We start from the raw sequence: 24,839 nt of genomic DNA, 5'->3' as shown, positions 1-24,839 counted from the left end.
GGGTAACGTAACACATTGCAATATGTGGACACGTGTCCACGTATCCGCGTGTTCGTCGACAGACGATCAGGGCCATGAACCCGGAGCAATATATATATATATATATATATATATATATATATATATATATATATATATATATATATATATGCAACTTTTTTTGTTGTTCGACAGAGCTTCAGAGAAGTGATGCGGCATGGTAATGCGAGAAAGTGGCGTGTAGGGCCTCTCTGCTAAACGCACTGGGCCCTTTCGGTGACTTATTGCTAAAGAGACGCGCGCCAGACTACAACCGACAACTTCCTGTATGCGTGCGCTCCTTTCCTTCGTCGCTTGGGTCTCACAGATCTATTAATTAAAGCCCCGCGACAAATTCCTGTGCGCGTGCTTCAACTACTAAACGCGTAATATATTTCGTAGGCGCGGCCAATTGCAGACAAGCATAATGGGGAACGTGACATTGTCCTGTTCAGCAACACTGGGGGCGAGTTACAACAAATTATTGAGGACAACAATCGAGAAAGTGTAAGAGTGGGGTTGAAGATTAATATACAGAAGACTAACGGAATGTTCAATAGCCTGGCAAGAGAACAAGAATTCAGGATCGCCCGTCAGCATCTAGAGTCTGTACAGAAGTACGTTTATACCTAGGTCAATCACTCACAGGGGACCCTGATCATGGCAAGGAAACTTAAAGAAAAAGAAAAATGGGTTAGAGTGCATACAACAGATATTGCCAAATCCTGATTGGGAGCTTCCAACTGTCGTTGAAAATAAATGTGTACAATCATCGCATGCTACCGGTGCTAATATATGTGGCAGAAACTTAGGAGGTTAACAAAGAAGCTCGAGAACAAGTTAAGGGCCGCAGAAAGAGCGATGGAACGAAAAATGTTACGCATAACGTTAAGAGACAGGAAGAGAGTGGTGTGGATCAGAGAGCAAAAGAAGATAGCCGACATACTAATTGGCATCAAGAAAAAAAAATGGAGCTGGGCAGGTCATATAATGTGCTGGTTAAATAACCGTTGAACTATTAGGGTTACAGAATGATTGTCAAGAGAAGGGAAGCGCAGTCAAGGAGGGCAGAAAACTAGGTGTGGCGATGAAATTACAAAATTTCCAGGTGGAAATTCGAATGAGTTAACGCAAGACAGGGGTGACTGGAGATCGCAGGGGGAGGCCTTCGTTCTGCAGTGGACATAAAAACAGGCTGATGGTGATGATAATAATAGGGAAGCCCGTGTTTGTTGAGCTTCCAAGCAGGTGACGTCAAACCTCGATTCATGGAAACAACGTATTGCGATTTTTTAAAAAATTTTTAACGAAGTGCATATGATTTCCTCACACATAATTATAGATTCTAGAACGCTGAGAAGCCCAAAACAGCAATTTTAGCGGAGTGTTCCACGCTATATACCTCTTTTTTCTTCGTCCTTTAACACTTCCTTGCTTGTATTGAACTCGCATTCTTAGTAATTAGTGCTGTTGTTGTGCGCAGTGGCATACAAGTACCTCTGCTGGTTTGTGTATCCTTACTGTGTTTGAATTGCAGTTCCACATTATTTTGCTGTGTGAGAGTGGCCTTTTTCTTTTGTATGTGCTACCACCTCTTTGGCTGTTAAAAAGCAGCTGGCAGTATTGTAAACTAAGTAATAAATAAATAAGTTTGTATTGCCTCCATACGAAGGGAGTGGGGTGATATAACTAAAATATAGGCAAGGCGGGTTTTATTTCAGTGAGACCTAGATGCCACTGCCCGGTAACGAATGTTTGCCGATTCCATGGACGAACACAAGGCGCGCTCGATGGACTCGCCGTCTAAGATAAGCGCGACAAGTGCGTAAGCAGGCAAAGATTATATATCTTCGTGGCTCTTGAATAAGAAAAGATCTTCACAGGCATTTCTGTCCAAATTTCATTCATCAAAGCAAAAAACAATGGTAACAATAAAAATTCGGCATATGCATTAAAACTGCTTGCGTGTGGCTATGCGAAAGTATTAAACCGTTTCTAGGCCTGGGAACGTCATGAACGCGCTCATATTATGCACTCATGACGTGGCTCCACCACCTCCCTATTGGCTGCACCGTCCCGTGCTCAATGACGCATATATTAGGCCACACCTTTAGTAAGCCAGAACTGTGGATCCACCGTCGCGTCGGCGAGGCGTGTTTGTCTCACACCGAGACTGAAACGTACGAACTTTATTTTCAAAGCCATCAATTTACATCGATTACAGAAACTTGACCTCAATCCGTGCAATTTTTATGTATTTTTAATCTTTGTGTCGTCGGCCATTTTTTGTACCTCCGCTTGATCACGCCGCCGACGATGACGCCAAATTTTCGGGTAATGGGGCATATAATGCTTTCGCATTATTAGAACCTTACTCATTCACGTGAATGTTCAGAGTGTTTTGGATTTCAGAAATTTGCAGGTTTAACGAAAGAACTCTCGGATGCCACCATGGGCTCCGCTATTTCGAAGTTTAATTGTATTTCTTTCCGCAGTACTCTTTCGCAAGGCGCGTAATCCTCCCTCGACTAACTTGTGTTCCTTCAGTATATGTGGAACAGTGTACTGTAACATTTGGGACCCACAGTTGGCGGCTGGTGTATGACCGTACTAGTGCTCTTGGCGACGGGTAGAATGAGTGAGTGATCGGCGACGCCTTGTACTTCTTGCGTGCTGTACGTTCAGTAGTGCTGGATATTTTTTTTTTTCCTTCGACCACTTCGGCCAACCAATGCTCGCGTATCCGTGACACAGATGTCGCTTCGTATATATATATATATATATATATATATATATATATATATATATGTATATATATATATAAATATATTTTTCGCTCTCTGTCGTCTCCTTATGAGAACCAGAGTATGTCTTCAAGATGCCCCAGAACGCCCTTTCGGAGTATTATGCAAATATACGTCGAGCGCGCGCACGCATAGCGCATTCGCCGATTAAAACTTCGTGTAAGTATTGACGCTATAGCCGCCGCAATGCTTCGAGCTCGGCGTTCAAGGCTCATTTTCATTCTGCCCTTGGCACATCGCTGTCACACACAAAGCCGCCTCGCTCTGTTGAATAAAGTAAATCAAGAAAAAGAATTCCATTAGCTCTTGGCAGAAAATGTCGGGAACGCAAGCTAGCTTCTGCGCAAATAAAAAAGGAGCAAACAGAAGAATAAAACAAAAAAATATTGAGAAAATAACCACCCTGCGACAAAAAAAAAAAGTTAACTAGGACAAGCAAATGCAATAACAAATACGTTCACTACATGATTATCGTTGAGTTGATTCATGTTATTGTCACATGCGCAGCGATGAGCAGTCACGGGGAGACAGCAAATATTAACACTTTTATTGTGTGTGCAGAGTTGCGCAACGTTCTGTCGCAACTGCGTGTACTTAATTATAATTCTCCTCGGACCAGGAGACAGCCCAGGACCTGATTGCTTTCAAGTCGGCTTTTATCGTCATTGGATAAGTTATAAGAAACGCGACAACCGCGTTCTTGTTTAAGTGCCGCAGTTGGAAGCTAAAATCAGCATTTCCATGCGCGTGTACAAAGCAGCCGTCTCCTCATGCTTGTTGTGGCGGAAGTGGGTTTTTTTCTTCCTGTAAACACATAGACGAAGGTATAACGTCTTGCGGTGGGTTTCCACGTTCGTGATGCATCGTAAATTTTCCCTGTTATGTCGCGGTATTCGGAACGCACTTATCGGGCATTTGTTTGTCGTTTGTAAGTATGCATAACGGTCTACATCAAATTAGCAAAAACATCAAAAAACGGATTGAAGTTTGTTATATAGCGTACAAGTTCTCAGCAGGTTATACATACTGCTGGCCCCAATAAATATATACTGCAGAAGTCAACGGAAAGTAAGAGAAATACATTGCTCTCATATTGTCACGTCGTATAGACCAGAACACGCTAGTCTCGCACCCAGACTAACCGAACGCATACTCTCGCACCCGGGTTGCCCGGTCGACCGGCGCTATTTTGTACTGGGCTGCCAAAGTGTGTTCGCCGGCTACCAGTAGACATGGCAAGCGCCAGCTCTAGGGCTCCAAAGTGCGGAAATGTGCCCGTTCACACGGATCCAAAGTAGAAGAAGTCATCTGGGCATCATTTCGTCGTGTTTGGATGCCAAAACAACCAGCGGAAGAGGAGCAGGTTGCTTAGCGCTGTTTGCGAAGAGCACAACACACGTAGGCAATCGTGCCGGTGCGGTGTTTTCAGCCTGCGCCGATTTCCATCCGCAACGAAGAATGCCAAGCTGTGCCACCGGTGGATAGCTGCAGTGAATAGGAAGAACTACCAACCCAGTGAAAATGCACGAGTGAGTATTCGATCTGTGTATAATTTGTTGCCACCTTCAACTTTGCGCCCTACAAACGTAATACGTGTAACACGCAGGTTTGCTCCGAGCACTTTCTGGGCAACAAGCCTACAGAGCAGAATCCCGCGCCGGTGCTTCGCCTTGGCTATAACAAAAAGGCAAGCCTTTTCGTGTTTTCATTCAGGCAGAGCTCCCGACGGTTAAGCGGAACAGTTGAGTTTGCGGTTAGCGATACTTGCAGCTGGTGCACGGAATGACCATTAAGCGTGAACGACAAGTTAATTGTAGGCCTTGCTGATGTGCGTTATTGCTAATGAAAGTAAACCGAAGTCTGCTCGTCACGTAGCATGCGTCCACAAAAACGTAAACGACGACTACTCATCGCCAAAGGTGTTCTTGCAGCGCACCTACCTTTACGAGCTGGTGTTGCAGGTGTCATTCGAAACGAATTCATTTGAGCCTCCTGAGCTCTAAACTGCGTGCGGGCTGTTATGCGGGGCAAAGCGCAAAATATTTCCGTTCATATGGCGAGGAAAATAAGGTGCTTAATTATTCTTGTATTTTGTAACAAAATTTTGATCGTTCTCACTAGTTTTTTTTTTACTGTTTTCTTTTCTAATGGAGCGCCAACAATCCGATGGCCTCGCACAAGCGAAACAGGTCTGGTAACAGGTAGCTGCAGTTGGTGGGGCTAATTTCTTGGAATGCAGGTGCGGTTGTTGTCTTGTACCAAAGGGGTCCTGATGATGCAGCTTTAAGTAGGGATGGTAATTTTACGTGCCCTGTCATGGTTTGTGCAACTGTACACCTGCATCTGTCATGCTCGCCCTGTTATACGGGCTTTGACTGCACATGTAGTTGAACAATTATAACTACTGTAGTACCTCATTTTCCAATGAGTGAAGGTTTAGCACCATATGCTGCTTGTTCGAGTGCTCTAGGCTTTTGTTCTGAATGTTGTACTCTTAAGTGGTTGCACGATACAATTGGCCTGGTGTATTTTCTATTTCATTTTGAGAGGACTTTATATCTTCGCAACAGTGATGGCATGGGAAAGAACTACAGCCCTTCTTACTATAACATCTATTTTGTTTTCAATGTGCAGGTGGTGAAGGGCAGGCGTCTGCTAACCAGGCAGTCAAACGACATCGCCAGTTGGTTGCCAAACGCGGCCAACCCAGTAGAGACCATGACAAACAAGACCAAACTGAAAGTGCAGATGACAGTGTTCTGCGTGCTTTAATAATTTATGGCACCAACACAGTGCTGTAAATTCCTTCACAGGTTACGTGCCAAAAAGCTCACACGTGTTCTAGCATATAGCGCGCGGTTTGTACAAACGTAATAGCGTACCTACCCGATGTATTCGCTTCTGCAGTCTGCACAGCACTCAGTGTGGCCATTGCGGACTTGCATGAGGTCTTGAAGTTTGATTGAATCCAGACAGCGAAAATGACAGGCTAGAAAAAACGCGAAACACGCCTTCCGCTCAGCTAAAAAGCCCAAGTTTCGCTTTCGCGCCGGGTCGCATCTCCCGGCGTGGCAGCCCAGGCCTGCTACTTCGCGGCGCTTGGGATAGATGGCGCGACCAGCGCTCATCAATATGGCGGCGCCCTTTGAATTCACGGTGTTCTGGTGTATAGGGACGGCGGCAAAACTGTGTGTTATAAATTTCTTTTCTTTTGGGGGGGAGGGGAGAGGGCAGGTGGGGGAGGGGCAGCCATGTGTCCGGAAAAACACGTGGCACTCAAATCACAACTATAGTGGCAAGCACTGCTGTCGGGGGTCGGTTCTGATCTACCGGATCGAGTCCAACGGCTGTTAATGAAATCTTAATGTTAATGTCTACGTACAAACCATAGTAATGCTTATGGTGCTGGCGCCCATTCCAGAATGCTGCAACAGTATTCGCGTCACGCGCACTATTTGATTAAAGAAATTTTTGATGCAGTGAGAGTGTCTTTCGGCGAGCAGTAGCGTGATACTATCGTGATAATCCGGTTATAAGGTGTGACAGGAAAAAATAAGCAACACAATAAACTTGTGACAGTAGAGTCTGATTCAAAATGCAACAGTACGACTTTTTGGATGGTGACATAAACCGAAGACCAGATAAGAGACACGCGCTGTTCTTTGGTCTACGTATTGGTGCAAAGGTCGCGCTGCCATGGCTTGAATCAAGTAGCACCAACTAGCCCTATCCTTTCACGTTACTAACAAGTGTCTGGTCATTCTCTCTGCCCATTGGGTGCTCAGCAAAAAAATAAAATAATCTTAACAAGTGTCCCCTTGAAGCCGTCCTAAGTAATAAAACTGGTCAGCGTCGTGCCAGATCGAAAGCCTTCTGAATAATAAATTAGGAATGCGAAGCACTGTCGCCTTCTTTCGTGACGCTGCTTTGTCCCTCGGATGTACGGAAAGCGCCACGTTAAGGTGTGCGTCGCCACTGTCTGCCCTTCCCCCTCGCCCCCCCCCGCCCCCTCGCGCGCGCAATGCGCGCAGCGAACTGGCTCACGGCGACACGTGCGGACAAGTGGGCCCAGAATAATTTGCACGCGTGGATGCCCACGCCGGGGCTACCATAAATAAGGAATTCATCGGCCCACATTATCACGGGAAGGAGTGGTGGTCGGGGGCAGGGGGGGGGGGGCAAGAAAAAGATAAATGAACCGTGCGACGTCCGTATGCGCTGTAATGGCTTCGAGAGGTGCGGCAGAATGAATGTTTCACTGTCCGCGGGGCCTAACGGTGGCGAGTGTGCACGCTAGTGGTAAAGCCCGCGTGTGACGAACAGCGTCTTCAAGTTGTCAGCGCGTCCCCCTACGCCAACTCCCACTCCATCGCGGTCCACCAGATTACACTAAGACTCCAAATTTCACAATGTCCGCTGGCTGGCACCTGCCAGTCAGTGCTCTAGGCGCGATAGTTAGCGAAGCATCTGTCATCTGCTCTGAAATCATGAATGTTTTATCACGCCTTCGGCCATCTCTACAGGACTCTCGAAGCTCCACATAGACATGCTGTCACATGGGTTCACGTTCCTGTGATGCCAAGTGCGGCGGACTGGAGGGGTTTTCTTGAGACACACAATCGCCAGTTTGTTACTAGTACACATACTGCATGCGTAATCACTTCGTGCGGTCAAGCGGTGGTCCTTTTATGCACGTCCATTTTAAGCTTACGACACTGAGACGTCATTTTCGTTGCCCAGCTGGCGCCGTTCTGCTCAGCGCAACGTCACAGATTCTACCGAAGACCGCATACTGATGGGAGCAGTGAGCAAGAACGCTTGCTTACTATTATTACGGCGAAAGTCTTAGATCTCCATGTTTCAAGGTCGCGTTGTGAGGTTCAGAAATTATCACGCAACCCAAGGAAGGTCAGAAGCAAGCCAAAGCATGTCCAGAGTGTTTAGGATATGATTAATGATTACCAAATGTAATTTATGATTGATTAGGGACTCGATTAAGGTGGATTAGGGTGGAATATGATCAAATAATTGGATGAAGATGTAGTAATGAGTATTAAGATGGAATAGGGTGAATTAGGGTGGATTAAGTAGTATTAAGGTAGATTCTAGTGGCTTAAGGGGAATAAGGGTGGATCAGGGTGAATGGTCGTAGGATTTACACGGCTTTCGCCTTGTCGTCTCTTAGGCGGCAGCTAAGGACACCCGGAATTTTTTCTGAGAAAGTTCGAAACCGCCAATGTAACCGAAATTAACCGCCCAGTAGCCCTGTGCAGCATCCGTCATGATTCGCGTGCAGCTTTGGTACTTTAAATCAAAGCGAGTATTGAGTTTGCTCAGCTGGAGTAAAGTAGAATACAATTCAGTGCAACTTGCACTCTGTCAGCCATTTACAGTTTCCTGGCCTCATAACTGCCAGACCTAACTGTTACAACGTTCCCAGCAACAAAGGCACGAAGTGCGGCATTTGTCAGCGCCATCTTTGGTTATAAACATGGAATTCCCACTGTTAGTACGGTGGAAATGTTAATTTTTTTACGGATTGCGCTAGCATTCGCCGTATACGAATATCTCGCTCAGACAGGCCGTGGTGGATCGATGGATATGGTGCTCCGCTGCTATGCACGAAGTCACGGGTTCGATTACCGAGTGCCGCGACAGCATGAAGCGAGCGTACTTCTCATGCCGTGATCTAGTTGGCTTCATCCTCACCTGACGGGGCGGCTCAACAATGTCACGTCACTCATCGGCTTCTACTAATATTAGCAGCGTCGAATTTATTCCATTTATGGAAACGGTTGTGCGTTCCCCGAATGACGGGCTTCCTGTCTTGCATCAGGGTCAATTATCTGGCTCTTTCTTTTGATTTGATTTCATCAAGAGTTCGTTATAAGGGCCCGGAGGACATTTACGTAAGCTAGCTCGTTTAATTTGCGTAATCACTTGTCTAATTCCTACCTCGAGTAAATGAAAAAGTATGCATCCGCAATGAAAGCGATCCCGAAGAAATTTCCCAACTAATGCCAGTATTTTACGGATTTCTTTAGAATAGTCGAACGCGTTTCCTCAAGCAGCGTATGTTTGATGTTCAAATACAAACTACCAGATAGAGATGGGGGTTCTGGCTGAGATGCATGTTTCCCGGAATGCTAATGTCCCGAAGAGATGATCATATCAACCGCTTGTGCTTGCACGTGCTCTCTCTTTTTTTTTCCTCTATACTTGATACAAATTTGCGGAGTGCCATAATTAAATGGGGAAACTATTCCGATAGAATGTTCTGAGTGCTAAATGGAAAAAAAATTAAAGTGAAAATATGTTGGGGTTATCACGTGCCCACTGTAAACTGCAACGAAGTGTAGCTTCTAAAAAGTACTTACCTTTGTAATAAGGGCATTGGTTCTACACAATCAGGAATTGCAAAGCACCTTTATGTACAAACACTAGAATAACCTATAGAGTGACTCAAAGGATAAATAAATCGACTCTGGCTGGACCTGCTCAGACTCGGTGTCAACCCTTATGTCAGAACAAGCAGACAATGGTCGCTACAGCAATTTTCTAGGGCGCGATGATTACTCGAATTAAAGATGCTCTAACATTTGATGGCAGGTATGGTTGTGCGTGAGCATTCTGCGTCTAAATGCGGTAGACGATATGAAACAGGCATTCGCTGGTCAACTCGAACTAGCACCAACTGCTGGCAACATAAATTTACTTTTGGCAGGCGTCAGCTTCAATAACGCGCACAATGGCTCATAACGAAACTTACACCCTTCGTCGAAGCCACGGCACGGTTAAGTTCGACGTCAAGCGGATGCCACACAACCTTTGGTGCGTCTGAGATTTATTTCCCGATTATGCAAGGTACTTGGTGTTTATATAATCGTTGTGCTCTTTTAGGGCGTACGACCGGTTTAGGTAAAAAAGTCAAGGCGACCACAGATATATCAATTTGTCATGAAGCTACCATAAGTATAGCTCGCGAGTAAGGCTTCCATATAGGCATTTGCCTGACTTCATAACTAATGATAGCGCCGTGCTAGAATAGTCAAAACTTGCTGCCTTCCTCGTTTACGGGTCACTACCAAGCAGCTAGCAGGATGTACAAGTTCTTGTCGCTGTACCCGCACTCCGCTTCGACCAGCCTCATGTAATAATGAATGGGGCTAACTTCGCATGCTGCAAAAGTGCCCTCGTAAGAGGAAGCTTTAGCTCGGGCCCCATTCCGACGCGGCCTATTCAAATACATGTAAAACGCAAAAACGTTTTTCTGAGATAACCCTTGGGCCGATATTTATGACATATGTTGCATATCAGAGAGAAAGTTAAATTGTAGTGACTGTGGGAAGCGGAATTTCGATTTATGTCCTGATTTTTCTTAAAAACATTTTGAAATATTCGACCGTTTGAAAAAAATACAAGCATGAAGTTTACAAATTCATAGCTCTGCACCAGGAACAGATATCGCGGTTCTGTAAACGGCATCCAATAGATCATTCAAAGCGGACAAATTTTATATGTCATTTTACATCTTACGTACGTAAATTTGTTACGTTGGTTACAAGGGTTCTGCAAAAGCTGTATTTGCACCTTACTAAATTTCTTATTTTCATATTCATTCATTCACAAAACTTTATTAGTGTTACATATTTTCATATGTAACATATCAATTTTGTCCGCTTTAGATGTATTGTTATATGCAATTGACAGAATTGCATTATCATTTTTCGTTGTTGAGTTACAGAGTTGTGAACTTGATAGTTTCGTTTTTTGAAAATTTTCTATTTTTGCCAATCTTTAATAAAATAGTGATGACCTAAACGAAAAATTCGAAACCAACGGTCACTAGAATTTAATTTTTTCTTTTAAATGCAAGAAAGCTCATGAAATTTGGTGCAGTGGTTGGCGAGAAAAACGAACTCTCATTTCACATGTATTTAGATAGGAGCACCCGAGCTAAAGCTTCCTCGTAAGGGGCTCGCTCTACAGCCTTGGTCATGCCTCCAAAAGTGCACCAATCCCAAGTGAATTGCAGAAAAGAACGCCTCCCTTCGCCAAACAGAGTTCACTGTAAGCCACCGATGCTGCTCCTTTGCACAGACTCTGACAGAGCACAATGACCGCTGGAGAAATGGATGTACTCATGCAGTCGTCCTTCAGGTATACCATTTGAATGATCGACACCAAGTATACCATTACCTTGTGCAGAAATATGAGGGGCTTTTAGCACTGCTGTATAAACTTAGACGGTCTTGCGCAAAGACAAGTTAAGTAGGTGAGGTAAGCTAAAGCAACTTTGCAGAATATAGCGAGTATCTAGTGAGAAGACTCACGTTTGTAGGAGGTGCCGAAAATCAACATTTAAAGTGTTCATGCCGCGTTGTACAAAAATGATTACTTTCACTCACTGAGTTCATTGTAACCATGTAACCGCAGGTAAATAAAGTAAAGTTAGATCAAGCGAAGCTTGTTGCCCGATGCCTTTGAAGACGATTTTGTGGTAATCGTGGGGAGCGCCTGTTGTAACGGTCGGTTTTGTTTTATTTTAAATTTTTTTAATAACAAGCGAGAATCATGTACGACATCAGCCAGTCATTGGAGAAATTGTAAGGGCATTTGCAATAAATTTATAGGGCATCCAAGGAGTAATGCTGGATTGGCGAAGCGGAAAGGTGCGAAAAACAAAATAAATTGAACGTTCGCCCGCATAGTTGCTTTCGATCACGGAGTCGCGCATAAGGCCACACCGTGGTTCTCATCTGTATAGGTGACATTTAGTTTTTATATGGTTCTTCTCGCAAGCTAACAGTGAGCCCGTCCCTGTAATTCATCACATTGCCTATAGAAACACACAGTTTTGTACTTTAATTTCACATACAGCAATATGAGCAATAATCTCAATGTCTTGGGTACGGCAGAAGCGTGAAGAGTGCAAACTGTTTAAGCAACTTCCGCATGAGTTTCCGCCGATCCCGACGCCATGCTGAGAGCACAAATGCGCCGAAACGCCTCATGTTTAGGGATGCGACAATGTAAACGTGCAAACTGGCGACCGTATGATATCCCTCACCGATATTGATCGGCTAGAAACTCATCTTCGATGGAATGCTTAATGCAGCATTCCACTGCGAAGCATTCTTGGCGGCACGTTGTAAAGTGCGACGCTGCATCGGGAATCCCTGAACTTGAAGAGTCCCTTCGAGAAGGCGCTATTTCCATGGCCTGCAGGAAGCAGCGGAGCCTTTCTCGTGGAATTATTTTCACACTTTCTTTGTCCCACAATATGCTTTTCTGGTGCAAAATTTGGTGTAGGCGACGCAGGGGTGTGAAGCAGAGTAATGCCAGCCCCTGGCCGTATACTGTAAGCTGTATTCTGTAATCTTGTCACTCTTCAGTGGAAGAAGTTGCGCGGAGCACAAATTTATTCCATAATTTCATCTCTCCTTGGTACGAATGAGAGCCTAAACCGAGGGGCGCAGAGAGAATTAATCAGATGTGGCCGTGCGCAAACCCCATCTAGATACATTGACTTTTTTTTAAATTTTGGGTTAGAAGGTTGTTAAGGTTTCTTTCCCAAAAAGGTATAATCCATGCTGCTCTATGCAGTGAACAATACAAAAAGCGACCCCCCTGCCCCACTACTCACACACACACGCACAAGAAAAAAAGAAAGAAGACATAGGGATGGTTCCTAGCTCATTTTAGTTTACCAAGCCACAAAAATACCGTTGGAGACAAGGATAAATGTGACTCCGGAGGGAAGCATTGAAAACAGTAGTAGTCTCGAGATTACAGTTTGAAATCGAATCGGCACCTACTTACTGCACTTCCCTGCTCCTTGATAAAGGCCGCAGCAAGAACGTTTCGTCGTATTATATTCATAATCCCACCTTCACCCCAGGCGAGAATACAAAAGACGACGAAAAATGAAGTCCAAATTGTCGCGCCGCAAAATATTAAATATAAGAAAGCATGCAACCTAGCGAGATAATATGCCGGTATTTTTCTTTTGTTTTTTTCCCCCAGAACGGCAAAATTCTCTCTGCGCGAGTTTTAGATTACAATGTGCTGCCGGGGTCGATATCGCATTGTGTTCTGAAATCTCGGCCACCCTCGGGTGGAGCTAACAGAGAGTGTGAGAGAGCGGCGCTATCCTGGGCCAAATAACTGTAAAGGATAGCGCAGAGTCAGGGGACGGGACCGACCGGATCAACGGCCCGATGGCCTCACTGTTCTTGTCGTTCGGAAAACTCAATTTCCTACGGTGCCCTAACGCTGGTGCAAGGACCGGCACAGAATGGACGCTGCTGGTAAGAATGCTGGCTTATCGGCGGCGAAGGAAGGCGCGCGATTCTCTTCCCGCCGTAGTGACGACGGACATAAGGAGGGTGTGAAAGGGGGAGGGGGGGGGGTCAGGGAAGTGAGGCAGACTGAGCCGGACTTGCCTCTGAGAATGGAACTGCTAAGGCCTCCGGCAAAAGTTGTGCCGCATACTTTGCGCATGTTTATTTGAATTTCGCAGGGCGCTTCGTTGCGTTGCCGCAGTTGCTCGGTCTACGGCTGCGCCCATTGCCCGTCTCTTCGCTGACTGTCCAGCTTTCGTTTCGGCTTACACTTGGAATCCAGTCACTTTTTTTTTCTCTTCTCTGTCGTGTAGATAGATAAAACAAGCTGTGCGTTAGATAATGAAACAATCCAACTTCCTCGTATAGAGAAGCGTTCCAGTGTCGCGTTATATGCAGCGACGCGTGAGGGCGTGCTTGCTCTCAGAGTCTAAATCTAGCAGGCGGATTTAGGTAGAAGCCTAGGTGACGAGCTTCAGAGATAGGCTGCATAGAATGAACAGTTGGGTACATTAATGAATGTACTGAACTGCACCAAGTGCGTTGGATTTTGACGTCGGGCTGCCGGCGCTACAAGCACATTTGCATTTTGACCTGTTTAGAATTGCATGAAGGTTCCAGTTCAGTCTGCGATTGCTCGACCTTGTGTCCTGTTTGTTAATGTCTTTTTTTGGCAAAGAGAAAGCCAGAGGCACAGAACCACATCAAAAGGGAAAGGCAGGGAGGTTAACCAGAAGGGAAAGTCTGGTTTGCTACCCTACACTGCGAAGAGAGGGAGAGGGAGGCAAAGAGATAAGAGAGTGTCTAGAAAAACTCAGTGCCCTTGTGAAACTCTGTGAAGAAGCATGACTGGCGAAGCTGCGTATGTGGACCACTTAATGGCGAACTGCGCCTACGCCGCAGGTACGCCCGGTATTAAACTACCTGCGAGATCGGCCCACGTGTGGGGAGCCCTTAACGCCTGCTTCACTTCCGCCGGGGGTCGGCCCGGTATTGCACTATCTTCGGGATTTTGTGTATACACAAGGACATGATCGTAGGGGAACTAGCCCTGAACAGCTTTGCTCTAAAAAGCAGCAAGATTATTTGTGCACAGAGTGAGAGGGAAAAAAAGAAATTTGACTCTTAATGCAGTCAGGAAACATGATAACTACTGATAATTAGTTCAAGCAATTCAAGAAACTCGCCGTGGTGAGGTAGTGGCTTTTACGTTGCGCTGCTAAGCCCGAGGGCACGGGATGAAATAGCGGCTGCGGTGGCCGTATTTCTACGGATATGGAAACGGAATAGAAAAATACCGTGAGTTCACGGTAGAGAACCCCAAGCGGCGGAAATCAATCCGGAGACCCCTACTACGGTTTGCATCATAATCACATTGCTGTTTGGATACGTAAAACCCCATAATTTCTTTTTTAGTGTCAATATATATTCTCGCAGTTTTGCTGAAGGATATTACCATTGATGCCTCCTATCGCTACCATATGGTTCCTAACATGTTAAATTCAATCTTCAAATATGTTTCTTAATGTACTCTCAAATCTGCTGCCACTGCTTCCTTTTTTGTTGGCTTTAATGGGATGCGATGTGAACAATCAATCACGCATATCCCGGTCAAGTGTGCTTTTTCTGTTAGCGTCTTTGTCCCGCAATAGCGTTGGAAAATGACAGCATAGCGAACTCTTAAGTAGCCAAACTTCCCATGCTCTATCAGTTAATAAATATCGTTACGCGAAGGACGAGTCAGTAAGACGAGCAACTATTTACAGGTTATATTTACAAGAGGGGTTGCAGCGCTGACCGGTTAGATTCACCGCGCGAGCCCAGTTCGTTCTTCCACCTCTTTTCTCGAGTGATATGGCGCCTACGCGCCTCGTTCAAACGATGTAATATCGCACGCGTTTAGCATAATCCCCTGGTGGGACAAGCGACGTCTTGGAGCGTCTAAATGTCATCTCTGGGAGGGTGATACTGCTTCCGTCGTGTAACGTGCCCGATCTCACTGGACTTGGAAGCAGATGGGGCGTCAGGGGCGATCTCATAGGTGAAGGGAGTCACGGCACGAATCACTCGGTATGGGCCTGTGTAGCGAGACAGCACTTTTTCTGACAGGCCAACCTGACGCAACGGAGAACGTAGAAGCACCAAAGAACCAGGCGGGAAGTGCACGTCTCAATGTCGCCGGTCTCAATGCACGTCTCAATGTCGCCGGCCGGCCTTTGACTCTCTTGGGATTTCAGAAGGCGGTCACGGGCAATTTCCCTTGCGTGGGCACAGCGGGCGATGGCGTCAAGTGCATATTCACTGATCGGCGCCGCGTGAACAGGGAGGGTTGTATCGAGGGCCAGCGCTGGTTGTCGGCAGAACAGAAGGAAAAATGGAGAATAACCAGCTCTGTCGTGGCGCGAGGAATTATAAGAAAATGTGACAAACTGTAGAGCGAGGTCCCACTAAGTGTTGTCTGAAGAGACATATTTCACGAGCCCAGTTCGTGCTTCCTCATCTTTTCTCGAGTGATGGCACGCACGTGCCTCGTTCAAACAATCATATACTACAGGTGTGTAGCAATAAACTAAGAAAGGACGCTTCTCAACTGTATAAAATGTTTAACTACGAGCCTGAGACGCTTATCAGTTATCTGCATATTTCATTGATGTTCTTAAAGCTGTTGTATGAATATCAATATAAGCCATCAGTGCTTGACGCACTACGTCACTTGGGCTTCCTGCCAAACCACCGTTTTGTGCCATTATAGATGCAGTGTAGCCATGATTCGCCATATGCTGGCTTTATCTTCTGAAGGTAAAATGAGCATGCGCGAATCTACATAACGAAAAAGTCTAAGACCTCATGACCGAAAGAGAATATGCGTATAGCAAACGAATGACGTGACTTACCGTCGAAATGGTCTTGAGTATGGAAAGTACGCTCTCCAAAAGAAGGCAGACAGCCGCGGTCACTGGAGGTCAGTCACGTGATGGGTCGCGACGTGACGCACTGAAGGCAAGCTCGGGGAGGGCCTGGCATTGGGGCGGGCATGGCTGCTGAGGTCGCTAGTCCAGGAGAGGAGATCGCCGACGCCCATGGCCAACGAATACTTCCTGCGTGGAAGAAGCAGGCATTTATGAGAAGCGCGCATTTGACAACAACAACAATATCACTGCCACTTTCCATCATCGACATCATCACTGCCACTTTCAGTCATCGACATCATCATCAACATCCCCATCATCGACATCATCATCGACATCATCATCATCACTGCCACTTTCAATCATCGATACCATCATCATCACTGCCACTTTCAATCATCGATATCATCACTATCAGCAGCATCAGCTTGCCTATATAATTAATTGACTTCAGAACAAGGCCAGTTCCGAAGGAACATTTGCTAGGCGTGTCGGCATGAAGGCACTCACCGTGGGTGTTAGCAGTTTGTGTTCGGCCAGCCGACTTCGCAAATATGTCAACAAACACAATTTGCCCGCATTTTTTTCTTTTTTTTTACGAACAACTTAGCGCGAGGAGTGTATTGAGAATGCTGATTATTGCCGATGTTTCTTGTCGTCATAAATTTTATATCCCTTTCCATTGCAGTGGTTGCATTTACTTACAGCGGCTCACCATTCACTCCTGCATGTTCGCAGCATGTTTCAGACACCTGCGGTTCGTTTCGCGTGCCGCTGTAGAATGGGATAACCTAAAAAGAATACAAATTAATGATAATGTCGTCGGGCCTATGTAAACTATCATTGAATTATAGAGTAACTTCTGAGATTTCAGTCTGTTGACTTGTATGGCAAGCTGGCAACAAATCTTTCAATCACAAAGAGAAAACACCAAAGCGTATTTTTCGCATCTTAGCCCAACACGTCGTCCGATATACGTATATACATTATACTGCATGCGGGGAGGTAGCTGCATTTATTCAATATTATGTGCTTGTTTTCCCAAAGTTCTTATAAAGGATGAGATATTCTTTGTGAAACAGAATATTTAATGCTTACACTGCTAACGCCAAAGTTTTTGTTTATTGCTTGAGAAACCACACCTATCATTTCTGCGAAGGACTTATTCAGAAAATGTCTCATGCACGACCTAACGTACTCCATTATATAAATTCAGGGAAAGAGGCCACGACTAAAATTGAAAGGTTACAATGGTGAGACAGCAGCCACCTCACTCGTAATTATTCCGTAAGGAACACTTGACAGGCGGTGATGTAGATGGCGCAGTCTTTACGCATAGATAGCAGAACACTCGGGAATTTATTAACCTTCCCGACCAATAGTTTCGTAACCTCAGCCCGGAAGTAATTATTTACACGAGCTTTGTGTTCAAAGCAGATAGCGAAAACACGCTAACGGCGATTTGGCTGGCTGTTACAAGAAACGTATGCGCTGGACTCACGTCAACGCGACTAACCAAAACGTAGTGAATACAACCCTCATTGCTCAACCTTGTGCTTCTCAAGGAATCGTGATGAAATGCTGCGCTGTATCATGCAACGACTGTATTCTCGTATATCCATGTGTATAGAGATACGTGCACAGCCATTGTTCTGCGTATCGGATGGGTCTGCGATTTACACGGTCATCATTTCTAAGTATCGCGGAATTTACAAAAATTGTCAGTTGCAGATAACGTAATTCTAATTCTTCAGTAGGATTGTTCACAGAAGCGAACATTATTTGCACGAAAAATTATGTGCCTCTGTCATCTGTACGTTGTATAGACACAAATAAATAAAGTTCAAGTAATCAAGAAACAATGATAATAAGTAAGATCTTGATGAGGGCTAGTTCATACTTAGAACTGAGGTGAAACAGCGCGAAAAAGACGAGCACACAAGGAAACAAATACCACAGACAAGCGCTGTGGTATTTGTTTCCTTGTGTCCTCGTCTTTTTCGCGCTGTTTCACCTCAGTTCTAAATGATAATAATCTCCTTAACTATAGGTTTAAGGATATCCCAACTTACAATTCTTATCCGGTAAGTTCTTCAGGCTTATCCACATGGAATGAAATTCAAGAATGGCACCAGTTTGGAGCTATGTGCCATCAAACTTGCCAAAAAGATGCACTGTTGGGCCAGCCACTTTTTTTTTCCAAAACGCTCTGTTATGACATAGAAGCACAAAAGTAACTGGAACACCCATGTATCTGGTTCGACACTTTGGATATAATATCTCGAAACTGATGGCAGCCTGCTAATTCATTCCAAGTGGATGTGTTTTGCAAACTCACCTGCTACAGTCCCTAAATTGCTAAATGTGCGTTAAAGTAAATAATTAGGACGTTAAATAGGCATTTTGTTTTTGTTAATTGATTCAATGCTTGTTTCGATTTTTCGGGCTGGTGATGTCCGCCTGTTCGAATAATCCAGCTCAGTGACAAGAATAATCATATCTGCCACAGGCGATTTTTAAAATTCCGTAAAACATTAATATGGTAACTCTGTGTATATGAGATGGAATATATAGCTTCTGAGGGGTGATTCGTTCGAAACATCGCAGAGGCTGTCTTATACAGCTAATGCGCATAAATCGAAGATACCAGGATTTTTTTTCTGCAGTCACATAAAATGTGACGTATCTCACATCCGATAGAAAACCTATTCAGCATGTTCAGAAAGTACGCTTACCCTCTTTAATGCCTGAAGAGCAATGCGTCTGTAGGGAGTAGCTCTATTCGAACTGGCCTTAGTTAAGGTCCAGTAACGCTAGCTGTTGATGCAGATTTGGGTGTACTCAATATTCTTCCGGAAACATAACGCGGAGAAATGGAATAAGGAGTATTCACAAAACACGAGATACTACCATCTTTATTTAGCAATGGCAATATGTTTCGACGCCCTTCAAACTGTGCAACTGACAACGATGCGCCTGACGTCAAAAAAAAGAAAGAAGAGAAAAGTTCAACTATATTAATTGTATTGCTGCAGCCCTACATCCATTATATACTAACAACAACTGAATGGTTGGTTAGCGCAAGAAGGAGGCACCAGTTATGTGTTGGTGGTTGCTGTTGAAACCCGCAGCAGGCAATACCCAAGTATACTGAGTCAGGCGCCTGCTTGTCCAGTGTGCCTTCGTTCGTTCTCGCATTACCCTCCGCTCAGCCACCATTAGTCACAGATGTACCAACAAGCCCACATTGCCAACCTCGTCGACTTCATGAAGTTCAAAATGCGCGGGAGCATAACGGGAGCAATACAGCATTGCACTTACATCCGCTCACAAGAGTTGTTACGCAATGCTATACGGGCTTCGGTTGTGAAGAAACTTCGGCCCAGTGCACCAGCCCTGCACCAGTGCGGAAGCCTGCGCCGAGCCACGAAAGGGAACACGCCCGACACTTTTCCGTGTGCAGCGACGCGCGCGTTCTGGACGGTTCAGTGGTGCCTCTGTCAACTGTGGAACGAGCAAGGGCATGCATACATGCAGCGGCGTTCGGACTGGAAGGCACCGCGCTTACTCATACGAGTAAGAACGCAGACAAAAGGTCACGACGCGCTTACGCGTCAGAGGATGCACGTCAGAGAAACTATGCGCTGACTCTAGAGAAAACAGTTCTCTTTTGTCTCGACATCAGCGCCGTCAGAAAAACGAATAGGAATACCGAGAAAAAGGTCGATAGCGGGCCGACATGCCGACGGGGAGCGGACTTCTTACGCACGCATAAAAAAGAAGAAATAAAAGCCGGATGGGGCAACGTTTAGGGCATACTTTCTTGTTTTCGTCCAAAACACCCTTTCAGTGATTCTCTCGGGTGAGCACGGGCGGCGGCCAGAACGGACCTGTCATATTTCCCACTCGGAACAAAGAGAAAGGCGGCCGAAAAGCCCAGTGGAACGTAAAGAAATAACACGGAAAAAAAAGAGAAGAGAAAGATACACTCGGCGGTCGCCGCATAAGACCGGCGCGAGCCTCTCTGTTTTCTTCCCACGCCGATCTGCAAGTCAATGCCACCCAGTGACGCACAGCCCCGTCCATTCAGCCATGATAGGCGCTTGGGAAATGCCGGAAGGACGAGCGATCCGCCGCAACGGAGCCCGGTCTGCTCGGAGAGAAAAACCGATTACATCTGTTTGTCCGTGTGGTCAGGCCGATCAAACATTTGCGAAAAACATCTTTCCTTTTTCTTTTTTTCCTTCGAGGGGCGCCTAGAGTTTAGGCCGAATGCTTTGGCATTAGCTTTGAGCTCAACTAAAGCTAAGTCCTACGCGAACGGCGTCGCTCGTCGTAGCCCACAGAAATCTCGGGAGATCGTTCTCCTTGTATTTCCAAGCGTCGCTAGAGATTAACGTATCCTCTCGCCTGGCGGCGATTATAGGCTGCAAATATGACCTCAACGTGCGCGCTTGCAACATTTGTTACCCGTTGTATCTTTCGGTGGCGCCCACACTCCAGCTGATGTTCCGTAAACTATCACTGCAGCGTATACATGTTTTACGTGCTTCAGGGCACATAAGAAGAAATGCGCTCTTGTAGATTTGTAGCGGCAAAGCAGTCCCAGCCTGTCTGGCGGACAAGGCCTATCGCTGTGGCTAAGGTCACATCGCTGCTGTCATGGGCAAAATAAGGCACCGTAGTGACGTACAGCCGCAGCTTCCTTTGTACTAATGGTCTGGAGTGCTTTCGTCATCGTCTCGAGGTGGTGGAAGTAAGTCTCTGTTGAGCTGTTTCATATCGATTATCTTAACGTGAACGATACCATAGTCGAAATACGTATCGTGACAGTTTGAGCCGACAGTGGTTAGATGTATCCATATTTCCTTTTTTTTACGAAAGGAATCTTGAGCTGCCACCTGTTGACCTCGAGGCAGAAGAAATGAGCACGCAAAAAGAACCTTGAACTCCACCACTCGTTCTAAGCTATAGCGCTTTCCATAGATTGGACAGGCTGAACATGTGTTTAAGATTACATTCTTGTAGGGCATACAAATGGAGTACGATATACAGAAAGAGGTCCTTATTTTAATGAAACACACGTAATAGGATATCTTGTAGTAATAGACGTAACAGAAGAATAGAACGAGAGCAATTACGAAACACATGAAATCTGCATCTTGGCATTCTGGTAGTTCAGTGTAACATGTCAGAATTAGAATAACTTGAAAAGCAAAATTAGTGGTTAAAAAAAGTGTCTGTACAATTCGTGAAATAAAAGCGATGGCATGCGCGTGCGTACATTTCGCAGACTCAACGGGACCCGCTGAGTCAGCCTGCCGTGTTTCGCCTCGCTGGTTCATTCTAAGCTCGCAAACTTGTGCTGTCGAGTGTTTTGACGGATCCGACAGGCCAATGCTATCCCGGAAAGACTATACAGCCCACTTTCAGCGGTCCAAGGTAATCGCTCTGAGAGAGTTTGAGAAGTCTCGGCAGAGCCTTCTTGTATATTCGTTAACGGCTGTGTGCGCTTCATAGCGGTGACATCCAAAGCAAGAGCATGTGAACAGCATTTTAGAAAAAAAATATAATAAAGGGAACATGGACAACCGCATGAACTTTCGCATTTCAGGTTTAGTGGCCCCTTACTGTCGACGCAGACATAAGCATGTGCACGCTCACTGATTTGTGCAACAGTGGCATGATCCCCATTCAGAAGCACATTTTGCAAGCTTGAAAACGCGAAGCGATCACCAACACTTCGAAACCGTATTGAACTCGACGAAATGCGCCAGAGTCTGGGGCTGCTCCTGGTGCGCCACGTCTGCCGCTGTCTGGGCCGCGATGGCACTCGTCACCAATTCACTACCGGAGAGCGCCATGTGCACAAATACGATTCTAGAGTCGTCAGGTAATCAAATTTCCGACTTCTTCTTCTCGTCTAATTAGGCAACGTTGGCTGTTCAGATCCGCTTTCTCCTCTTGGCGTTTCATTTTGACCTGAAACATTGCGCGCGATATGTGCTTGAAATTACTAAGCACAATCGTGCACACAATGTTACGTCTTCACTCAGGAGACATGGCATCTTTGTTATGTTAGCCGGAGTCTTTGCGTGTACAATGCTTCCATAGAAAGCATCTTTGTGCGTGCGTGCGTGCGCGCGCGCGTGTGTGTGTGTGTGTGCTCGTGTGTGTGTGCGTGATTGTGTCTGTTTTGAACGAAGTAGTCAGCTAATATTACCTTTGCTATATGGCTGCCAGCGAGGCGCCATACTAACTCCTCTTGTCCTTCGCTTTCTCTTTCTTTTTCTTTTTACTTTTTCTCTTCCTTCGCTTACGTGTTCCACGCTCACTTAGCTTTGCGCTCACGTGGCGGTGCCTTACTGCGTGTTCATAACGCGAGCTCCTGCGGCCGCAAAGCGAACATCGCCGTGCAGCCACTCTCACCCCACGTCTCCCTCTTCGTCCGTGATACCGCGATATACCAATCCCCCTCCGCTGTGCGGTACGCGGCACACATCGGCGGGGCTTCCTGGAGCGTCACGTTGGCGAGATTGCGCCATTTTTTTTTATGTGGCTACATTCTCGGTTACGCGCGCCGCTGGCTTTCCCGTCGTTCTTTAACCTTTGCCCGAAGTGACGACGCAGAGCGCCGCATTTGCGGTCGCTCTGGCGCAGCCCGTCCAGCGGGTGCGCTGAACGTGCCGCAATCGCCCGGCTGCCAACAGTGCGCCCTCTGCCGTCGCCGACCGGTAGTCGGGGACGCTGCGGAAGTGCAGTCAATTACTGCACGGGTCTTCCTCGCACTCCCTTCATTGGTGGCCCTCTTTTATTTTTTTTCCTTTGTCCTGGCAGACCAAAACTTGCGTTCACTCTGGCGTAGCGATAAGGCAGACGCGACTAACACGCCGAAGCAACAACATCGCTGAGCCTCTGCAGCAAGATTTGTTTTCTGGCTTGTAAACCTTTCGGAGCAGGGTGGGTAGCAGACGGGGGGCGGGGGGGGGGGGGAGGAGGTAGACACGAGGAACGGGCGCGAGCGTTCGCCGGGGCGTGGTGTGACATGAATGCACGGAGACTAACGCCAGCGATAGCGGTGATTTCCTGCCTCGCAAATTTACAAAATGCGACAGCGTCAATTTCGCAGCATTACGCCGTTTTAGTAGCACAATTTTACACACTCGCTGCGAGTGACGTGACGCATGGAGCTGGAGAAGCTGGTGCTACCGCTTTTCTTAATGGAGCTACATGAAAGAGCACTCCACTTCTTTCAACAGACCGAATCAGGAGACGTCTGTCAAAGTAACTTAGTTCAAAGGTGGAGAGCTATACTCTTCTTGCAGTTCTCCTACACTCGACCTACACGCAAGCATCGATTCTGCACGTGTGCCATTGTAACGTGATTGATGTATCCTGGAAGCAACCATGTAAGTGCACTTCGTATGTTTGTCTGATCACTCTGCTTGTCACATTTTTCACCAAATACTTAGAATAGTATGCCAGGCACACTTCTCCAGCTTTCATTGAAGGCTGTATCTACCCTCCTCTCTCTCCTGTGGGACTGTATAGCAGTTACGATACATTAACTAAAAAGAAAACTATGCAACAAGCTGTGGAACAAAAATTGATAGGCGTGTTAGGAGACTGCAGGGCTGCAGTGGTGATAAGAAGGAAAAGGCGCGTGGCCTGTATTCAAGGTGGGATTAAGAGGAATATGTGGTCATGGAATGCTGCTGCACACGACGACTATGTCTCCAATGCGGACAATTCTGTGTCATTTATATATATACATATATACCAATATATATATATATATATATATATATATATATATATATATATATATATATATATATATATATATATATATATATATATATATATATATATCCCACAGTGGTGGGAATATTTGCCTACAGCATTTGAAAGGTATCGTCGTCAACCCGCTTTAAAATATGAATTATCTTGTCACGTTAAGCCACTGTCGCATCGAAACACTTGCAGAGACACGTGACATCCTCGACATAACTAATAAATGTCTCACCACTCTGCCGCAGTCTTTCTCGCAAACTCTACTCAGCGGAAAGCTTCCGGACTGCACGCCGCCCGAACACCTCTGTGAGTTAGCCTTGAACTCCACCCAAGTGCATAGGTCGGGTTCGTGGTTGCGGTGTCACATGTTCGCCACGTCGCTCAGGTAGAATATGGCGTCGTTCAGTTTCGTCGCATCGTCCATATTATTGTGATTGCTCACCCTTTCATAGGAAACGAGCCAGTCCTCTACGTTACGGTTTCCGACCTCGATGAAGATGGCAGGGTCGCGCAGATGCAATGCACCCAAGCAGGCCACGGCGGCTACCATGGCCGTTGTACGCGGGGACTGGTCTTCAGCCATGACGGGAATGGACGATCGTTCAGCTGACGATGATGATGATGACCTTGATGTGTTTGGCGCTTACGCGCTCACACAGATTGGCCAAGAGGCTGGCAGACGTTAGATATGTGTTCGGGTAATAAATTAAAAAACCTATAATTTTCATGAATAAATAAAAGCAAGGAAAGTTCAAAACGATTCTTCATCTTCTTTCTTCAGAATTCTGGCACGTAAACACGATGGGAAAATTGGTTATGGTTCCCAGCGGAAATATATGTACTTCTTGCTTCCTGTTAAGTTATTGATGTGCAGTATATATATTTAATTAGTAGGTAAGATAAATTATTTTTCTGCTTCCGTTTCTTGAATAGTGGTCACGCAAATTTTGACGAATACGCTATATTGCGAA

General features: G+C 45.8%; 1 protein-coding gene and 1 long non-coding RNA gene across 3 annotated transcripts in view; one reads left to right on the top strand and one right to left on the bottom strand.

Moving 5' to 3' along the window:
* LOC135897344 (uncharacterized) overlaps positions 1-21,512 on the top strand; it is a 65,413-nt gene extending 43,901 nt beyond the window's left edge. Inside the window, exon 3 of the long non-coding RNA XR_010563020.1 lies at positions 21,368-21,512. This is a non-coding gene — a long non-coding RNA (uncharacterized lncRNA). The remainder of the gene's footprint in view (positions 1-21,367) is intronic.
* Positions 1-24,839, bottom strand: part of LOC135897330 (calcitonin gene-related peptide type 1 receptor-like) — a 188,669-nt gene that overhangs the window by 44,377 nt on the left and 119,453 nt on the right. For both annotated transcript variants that reach the window (XM_065425952.1, XM_065425945.1), the window contains one exon: positions 16,060-16,263. The gene's annotated coding sequence lies outside the window, so the exon portion shown is untranslated. The remainder of the gene's footprint in view (positions 1-16,059; positions 16,264-24,839) is intronic.

Source organism: Dermacentor albipictus, chromosome 1, assembly GCF_038994185.2.
Source record: "Dermacentor albipictus isolate Rhodes 1998 colony chromosome 1, USDA_Dalb.pri_finalv2, whole genome shotgun sequence".
In the NCBI taxonomy this organism is placed as follows: Eukaryota; Metazoa; Arthropoda; class Arachnida; order Ixodida; family Ixodidae; genus Dermacentor; species Dermacentor albipictus.
The sequence above is the reverse complement of the archived record's forward strand: the minus strand, read 5'-3'. Positions and strand labels throughout refer to the sequence as shown.